Source organism: Heptranchias perlo, chromosome 20, assembly GCF_035084215.1.
Source record: "Heptranchias perlo isolate sHepPer1 chromosome 20, sHepPer1.hap1, whole genome shotgun sequence".
Taxonomy (NCBI): domain Eukaryota; kingdom Metazoa; phylum Chordata; class Chondrichthyes; order Hexanchiformes; family Hexanchidae; genus Heptranchias; species Heptranchias perlo.
Window position 1 is genome coordinate 9649871 of NC_090344.1, and position 8363 is coordinate 9658233.

The window sequence follows — 8363 nt, forward strand, 5'->3', positions numbered from 1 at the left end:
GAAGCTTCTTTTCATGTTGGTAATATCAACATTGTTGACTGCCAGCTACTGAGCTCCATTACATTGTGCGTGCAAGAATGGTCACTGGATGAGGGGGTGTAGCTCAGTGGTAGAGCATTTGATTGCAAATCAAGAGGTCTCTGGTTCCGAATCCAGGCGTCCCCTTGCACATTCTAAGTGCTTCTTTTGAGGAGTCAGAAAATCAGTAATCTGTCGCTGTTGTTGTTTATATTGAGTTTGCCGCACAGATCCAGGCCATTTGACCCAATGGGGCCGGGCCAGCCTTTGTGCTTCACAAAAGACTCCTCCCTCCCTACTTCACTTACCCCCAGCCGCACACTCTTCCATTCCTTTCGCCCGCGTGTGTTTATCTCGTTCGCCATTTCATGTATCGATGTTATTTGCCTCAACTACTCCTTAAGATAGCGAGTTCCACATTCTTGCAACTCTTTGGTAAAGAATTTTCCCATGAATTCTCTATTGGATTTATTAGTGACTATCTTATATTGATAACCGATAGTTTTAGAGTACCCTACGAGTGGAAACATTTTCTCTACGTCGACCCAATCAAACCCTTTCATTATCCAAAGACCTCTATCATGTTAGCAATCAGCCTGTTAAATCTATCCTGAAAAGTATTCTCTTTCAGTTCTGGCATCATCATTATTTTCATCTTCGCCAATTCCTCGATATCCTTTTGATAATAGGGAGACCAGAAGTGTTCACAGTGCTCCAAGTGTGGTTTAACCAAGGATCTAGGACTGCAGATACACAAATCACTAAAAGTGGTGTCGACAAAAAAAGAACAAACCAAGCACTCGGGTTCATTTCCAGGGGGATAGAATTGAAAAGCGGAGAGGTTATGTTAAGCATGTATAGTCTCCCTGATAAATACTGAGGAAAAGTAACTATTCAATATTCCAGCCATTTCACTGTCATTACCTGTGAGTATATCTTGTGTATCGCTTGTAGGCCCTATCCCTATCCTGATGTTATTGACGTTTCAGTGGAATAATTGACTATTTCTTGCTAATTTAATTTTGTATTTCCTTTCTGCTTTCCTGATTGCTTGTTGACATCCTTCCTAACATCTTCATTTCCCCCTTTATCATCCTTTCCTTTATTGTCCATGTGGTTCGAAGATGCCTTTGTTTAATTTCAATTTTACCCTTATCTCTTTATTCATCCACAATGTTTCATTGTTGGCTATTTGTTGTTTTCTTTAGAGGAATTTTGTTTCTCTTGAACTCTATTGATCACCGTTTCAAATATTTCCCAAAACCTTTTCTCCATCTTTGTCAAGATTTTTTCCAAGTTCACCTTCCCAGGTTCCAATCTCACCCCCTCAAAAATAGTTTGTTTCCAATCTATTAATTTGGTCTTTGTCTTACTTATGTCTCTCTCAATCTTTTACGGTGGAGGGATTGAGGTTGGCAGTTAGTATGTGAGTGAGTGAGGGAGGGATGGAGGGAGTGAGGGAAGGAGGGAATGAGGGATGGATAGAGTGAGTGAATTAGCGTGTTCGTGAGTGTGCGAGGGACTGAATGAGTGAGAGCGAGAGGGAGGTATGGAGAGCAGGCAGGAGTGATAAAATTACAAAAGAGAGACAGGCAGACAAGAGAGGAATCATTGCTGGATCTGGTAATGGGGAATGAAACGGAGGAGATAGGAGAAGTAAGTGCAGGCGAATATCGAGGCACAAGTGATAAGGTTTAAAATAATAATTGAGAAAGACGGCCACACGCCGATTGCCAGCACTCTGCGAGCATCCGCGGGTCAAATAGAGGCTTTCAGCATTTTCCACTTTTATTTCCTGGCGACGACACACTTTCGACACTCACAGCTTCTTATTTCATGGCCAGGATGCAATTTACACACATTCCCTTTCGTTAAGTCCCACTTCTGTTCCGTAACCTGTAAATGAATCTATTGACTTAACAAATATTACAGTCACTTCACACACTATCTCCTCCTGTCCGCTCTTGCTAAATGCCTGCTGGATGTTTATTTATTACATTGATTCGATATTCTGTACACTTGAATATATGGCACTGATAGCATGATCTTGTGAAACTGCACATTGAACCTGGTTTTTGTTGTGTTGACTGTAACGATGTAAAGAGCGGGGGGCAGAGCAGAGTGAGAGAGCATTTGACTGCAGCTGGGGAAAAGTCTGGTTGAAATTCAGGTGTCGTTTGTCTGGTGCTTCATGTTCCGTGTTCTGTGGTAAGGATGTGTTCACTGAAGCTTAGTGACATTGCTTTCCATATTGGGTTGTGCATCGCATCTGTACACAATTGTGTCACTCACACTATTCATGAAACATTACTGATTGCCCGAGTGATTTGCCTCCCTGAATAACTGATAAAGCTTCTTTTCATGTTGGTTTTTCAACATTGATCACTGCCAAGTACTGAGCTCCGTCACCTTGTGTGTGTAAGAAGCGGGGCTCGTTGTGGGGGTGTCGTTCAGTGGCAGAGCATTTGACTTCAGATTAAGAGGTATTTGGTTCAAATCCAGGTACCACTTTGCATCGTAATTGCTTATCGTGTGATGCGTAGGGTAAGTGTACCCTCCCTGCAGAAGCAGGATTGTTGCTTATGTTCTGTTACGTTATGCCGACAGCAGTTGAGAAGTCCACTCATCTCGATTGTTCCATCCTGATGTTTACGCTCCACATGAGTCTCCTCCCTCCCTACTTCATCTCACCCGATCACCCTGCCCTTTACTTCATCTGCTTATCTTGCTTCCCCTTTAAAGCATCTATGCCATTCGCCTGAACTATTCCTTTTGCTGGGAGTTTCACATTCTTACCAAACTTTCGGTAAAGATGTTTCTCTTCAATTCCGATTGGATTTATTAGTGACTAGCTCATGTTTATGACCTCTCGTTTTGGTCTCCCTCACAAATGGAAACATTCTGACGACGTCTACCCTACCAAACCCTTTAATTATCTTAAAGATCTCTATCAGTTCATCCCCCAGTCTTCTCTTTTCGAGAGAAAAGAGCTCCAACCTGTTGAGCCTTTCCTGATAAGTATTTCTTGATAAGTCCGAGTTCTATTATCATCCTTGTGAATCTTTTTTGCTGCTTTGCCAATTCCTCTCTAATCTTCTTATAATCTGGAGACCAGAACTTTTCACATTACTTCAAGTGTGGTCCAACCAAGGTTCTATTCCTGCGTATCATCTGGTTTTCAATTGTATCCCTTAGTGGTCTCAGCCCGGATCCCTGTGGAATACCACTTCTCATCTTTTGTCAGTCTGGGTCACTACCCTTACCCTTACTCTCTGTTTTCTGTTTTGTAGCCAGCTTGCTATCCATTCTGATACTTGTCCACTGACTCCACATCCTCACACCTTAGATATGAGTTTATAATGCTGAACCTTATCGAAGGCTTTTTGAAAATCCAAATTTATTACGACTGCTACATCAGCCATGTCTATTCTTTCTGTTACTTCTTCAAAGAATTCAATAAGATTGCTCAAGCATGACCTTCCTTTCTGAAATCCGTGCTGTCTATTATTTATTATAATTTAGTTTTCTAGATATTTTTTCTGTTGCATCATAGAGTAATCATTCCATTATCTACATTAACACCGATTATAAACTCACTTTTTTGTTGCTCCCTGGGCTTGTTCTATCTCCCTTGTTTTATTTTAGGAATAGGATTGCTGTCCATCAGACCTCTAACAATATTCCCTTTTCTAATGAATGTTTACACATATGAAAGAATATCTCTGCTGTCTCTTCCCTAATGTCTATTAACATGCGCGGCTGCAATCGATCCTGACCGGGGGTCCTTTCCTCTCCAAGTTTGATTAGTTTATCAATTATCTTTTATGTTTTGTAGTGAAATTGCAGTTAAGGAGGAGGAGTGTGAAACATTGGATGGAATAAACATGTTGAGAGAAGAAGTATTAAGCAGATTAGCATCTTTGAATGTAGATAGATCCCCAGGGCCGGATGAAATGTATCACAGGCTGTTAAAAGAAGCAAGGGAGGAAATAACGGAGACTCTGAACATCATCTTCCAATCCTCCCTGGATAAGGCGTGGTGCTGGAGAATTGGAGGACTGCTAGTGTCTTACCGTTATTTAAAAAGGGAGATAAGGATAGACCGAGTTATTATCGGCCAATCAGTTTTACCTCGGTGGTGGGCAAATTTTTGGAATCAATTCTGAGTGACACGTTAAACCATAACGTAGAAAGGAACGGGTTAATGAAGGACAGTCAAGATGGATCTATAAGGGAAGGTCGTGACTGACTGACTTGATTGAATTTTTTGAGGAGGTAACAAGGATTGTCAATGACGGCAGTGCATTTGATGTCGTCCACAAGGATTCTCGCAATGGTCGACGGGAGTTTTTATGACTGGAAGGCGATTTCCAGTCGGGTTCCGCATGGCTCACTATTCGGTCCCTTGCTTTTCCTGGTATATATTCATGATTTTAACTTAAATGTACGGGCATGATAAACAAGTTTGCTGAGGATACAAAAATTGACGGTCAATTTTTGTATCCTCTGCAAACTTCTTTATCATGCCCCCTAAATTTAAGTTAAAATCATGAATATATAGTGAGGAGGAAACCTGTAGACTGCAGGAAGATATCAACGGACTGATCAGGTGGGCAGAAAATTGACAAATTGAATTCAATCCGGACAGGTGTGAGGTGATGCATTTGGGGAGGGCAAACAAGGCAATGGAATACAAAATAAATGGAATGATACTGAGAGGTAGAGGACGTGAGGGACCTTGGAGTGCATTTGCTTTCTTCGCCGAGGCATAGAATATAAGAGCAGGGACGTTATGCTCGAGCGGTATATAACACTGGTTATATCACAGCTTAAGTACTGCATACAGTTCTGATCACCATATTACAGGAAACAATGTAATTGTACTGGAGAGGATACAAAGGAGAGTGGACGAATGAGTGAATGAGTGAGTGAATGAGTGAGTGAGTGAGTGATTGAGTGAGTGAGCGAATGAGTGCGTGAGTAAGTGAGTGAGTGAGTGAATGAGTGAGTGAGTGATTGAGTGAGTGAGCGAATGAGTGCGTGAGTAAGTGAGTGAGTGAGTGATTGAGTGAGTGAATGGGTGAGTGAGTGAGTGAATAAGTGAGTGAGTGGATGAATGAGTGATTGCGAGAGGGAAGCAGGGAGAGAAGACAGGAGCGATGAAATGACAAAAGGGAGACAGGCAGACAAGAGAGGAATTACTGCTGGATCTCGTAATGGGAAGTGAAATGGAACAGATAAGAGAAGTAAACGTTGCGGAACATCTAGGCACGAGCGATCACAACATAATAAGGTTTATAAATATCATTGCGAAAGACGGTCACAGTTCTGTCGCCTGCACTTTCTGACTGCATTTGACGGCCAAAAGTAGTTTATGGAGAATTTTCCACTTTTGTTTCCCGGAAATTACACACTTTGGGCACTCACAGCCTCTTATTTCATGGCTAGGATGTAAATTCTGTAATTTACAAAGTTTTCCATTCGTAAAGACCCATTTCTGTTCCGTAACCAGCAATTGGATGTATTGACTTAACATATAGAATCATAGAAAGGTTACAGCACAGAAGGAGACCATTCGGCCCATCGGGCGCGGGCCGGCTCCCTGCAAGTGCAACCCAGTGACACTCCCCCATCCTATCCCCGTAGCCCTGCAATTTTTTCCCTTCAAGTACTTATCCAGTTCCCTTTTGAAGGCCATTATTGAATCTGCCTCCACGACCTCCTCGAGCAATGCATTCCAGATTCTAACAACTCAATGCGTAAAACAGTTTCTCTCTATCTGCTCTGCAAGAAACCTCATGGTTTTGAAGACCTCCATCAAATTTCGTCTCAACCTTCTCTGCTCTGAGGAGAACAATCTCAGCTTCTCCAGTCTATGCACGTAACTGAAGTCCCACATCCCTGAAATCATTCCAGTAAATATTTTCTGCACCCTCTCTAAGGCCTTCACATCCTTCCCAAAGCGTGGTGCCCAGAATTTGACACAATACTCCAGTTGAGGCCAAACCAGTGTTTTACAAAGGTGAAGCCCTGAGAGGGGGTGCAGAAAAAAATTACTAGCATAATTCCAGGAATGAGGGACTTTAGTTACATGGATCGACTGGAGAATATGGGGTTGCTCTCCTTGGAACAGAGACGGTTTTGTCGAGTTTTGATAGAGGTATTCAAATCATGAAGGATCTCGACATGGAAGAAGGAGAGAAACTGTTCACATTGGCGGAAGGGTTAAGAACCAGAGGACATAGATTTAAGGTGATTGGCAAAATAACCAAAGTAGACATGAGGAAAAACTTTTTCACGCAGTGAGAGGTTCGGATTTGAAATGCACTGCCCGAGGATGTGATGGAGGCAGATTCAATCACGGCCTTGAAAGGGGAGCTGGATAAGTACTTGAAAGGAAAAAAAAATGCAGGGCTTCGGGGAAAGGCAAGGGAGTGTTTCTAGCTGGATCGCTCTTGCAGAGAGCCAGCACGGACTCGATGGGCCAAATGGCCTCTTTCCGTGCTGTAACCTTTCGATGATTCAACTTTATGTGTTGGAGGCGATTCAAAGGGAACAGAGCGTGCCGTAAATCGACACACCTCTCAGTATCCTCGCAAGCAATGTAGTTTAAGAGCAATTAATCCTGAAACGTCTTACTTGATAACTCAAGTCGTACACTCGAAACCAATTTGGTAAAAGGGGACTAATATTGGGGACTGGAAATAGTCAGTGTACAACTTGATATTGCTGTACACTGGAATAGAAAACGAGATTGGATGGACAGAAGTGGTCTGAAAGGATGGCCGATCGGCTGTGGGACGCAATGAACTTTTACACTGGCTGCACAATTGAGCAAACAGCGGCTCGTTGGTTTTGGGATATGATTCTTGCTTTGGGCGTTTCATTGAATAATATGCAAGAGGTCCCGGGTTCAAATCCCAGACGAGCCCTCCTGTGTTGCTCCTTTCAGTGAAAAGTCACCAATTGGCTTCTGACATCTTTTCAGTGTTGCTGTTGGTGGAACTGAATTCTTTCCAGACCATGTTTGAGCTCCAGTGGACTGAATGCCGAAGATTCATCGGCGCAACACACAGAAAGCAAATAAAATGTCTCAAGATGATGAGGAGATTGAAACTGAATTTGCATTTTTCCCAATGCAGGCCGATATTCGATGACGGGATAGAAAGCCACATATCCAAGTTTGCCGATGACACCAAGATGGGCAGCATTGTTAGCAGTGCAGATGAAAGCATAAAATTACAGAGATGCATTAATACAATGAATGATTGGGCAAAATTGTGTCAAATCGATATCTATTTAGTCAAGTGTGAGTTCATCCACTTTGGACCGAAAAAGATAAATCAGAGTATTTTCTAAATGGTGAAAAGCTCGAAACAGTGAAGGTCCAAAAAGACTTAGGGGTCCATGTACATAGATCATTAAAATGTCATGGACCGGTAAAAAAAATAATCAAAAAGATTAATGGAATGTTGGCCTTTATATCCAGAGGACTAGAATACAAGGGACTAGGCATTATGATACAGCTATACAAAGCCCTGCTTAGACCACACCTGAAGTATTGTATTCAGTTCTGGGCAACGCACCTTAGGAAGGATATATTGGCTGTGGAGTGAGTGCAGCGTCGATTGACTAGAATGTTACCTGGACACCAAGGGTTAAATTAGGCGGAAAGTTTACACAAACTGGGGTTTACCTCGAATTTAGTCGATTAAGGGCTGATTTGATGGAACTTTTCAAAATATTAAGGGGAAATGATGGAGTGGATAGAGAAAAACTATTTCCGCCGGTTGGGATGTCTGGGACTAGGGGACATCGCCGAAACATTAGGGTCAGGACTTTCAGGAGTGAAGTTGGGAAAAACCTCTGCAAGCAAAGGGAGGGAGAAGTTTGGAACTCTCTTCCGCAAACGGCAGTTGATGCGAGCTGAATTGTTAATTTTAAACCTGAGATTGATCGATTTTTGTTAACTGAAGTTATTAAGCGATACGGAGCGAAGGCGATTATATGGAGTTCGGTCACATATCAGCCATGATCTGTTTGAATTGCGGAACAGGCTCGAGGGGCGAAATGGCATACTTATATTCCTCAGCTCCTCATTGGTGAGAATGATTCTGCATTGGCCGGAAATCGAACCAAAGTCTCTCGCATAAGAATTGAGAATTCAACCCCTGCACAACCAATGCGCGCGTTCTTAATAGCGGCAAGTGTCCATTTGGAATCCTATTTGAACGAACATGCCGTTTACAGCTGCGGTGGCCGAGTGTTTGAAGCGTTGGACTCAAAATTCAATTGAGGTTTTCCTGCCCAGGTTTGAATTCTGCTCGCAGAGCGACTGTTTAAAG

At 42.5% G+C, this 8363-nt stretch overlaps 1 non-coding gene across 1 annotated transcript; it reads left to right on the top strand.

Annotated features, from left to right (window-relative positions):
* The first annotated feature begins 92 nt into the window (after positions 1 to 92).
* Positions 93 to 165, top strand: trnac-gca (transfer RNA cysteine (anticodon GCA)). Its single transcript has one exon. It is a non-coding gene; the product is annotated as a tRNA-Cys (tRNA).
* The last annotated feature ends 8198 nt before the right edge of the window (positions 166 to 8363 follow it).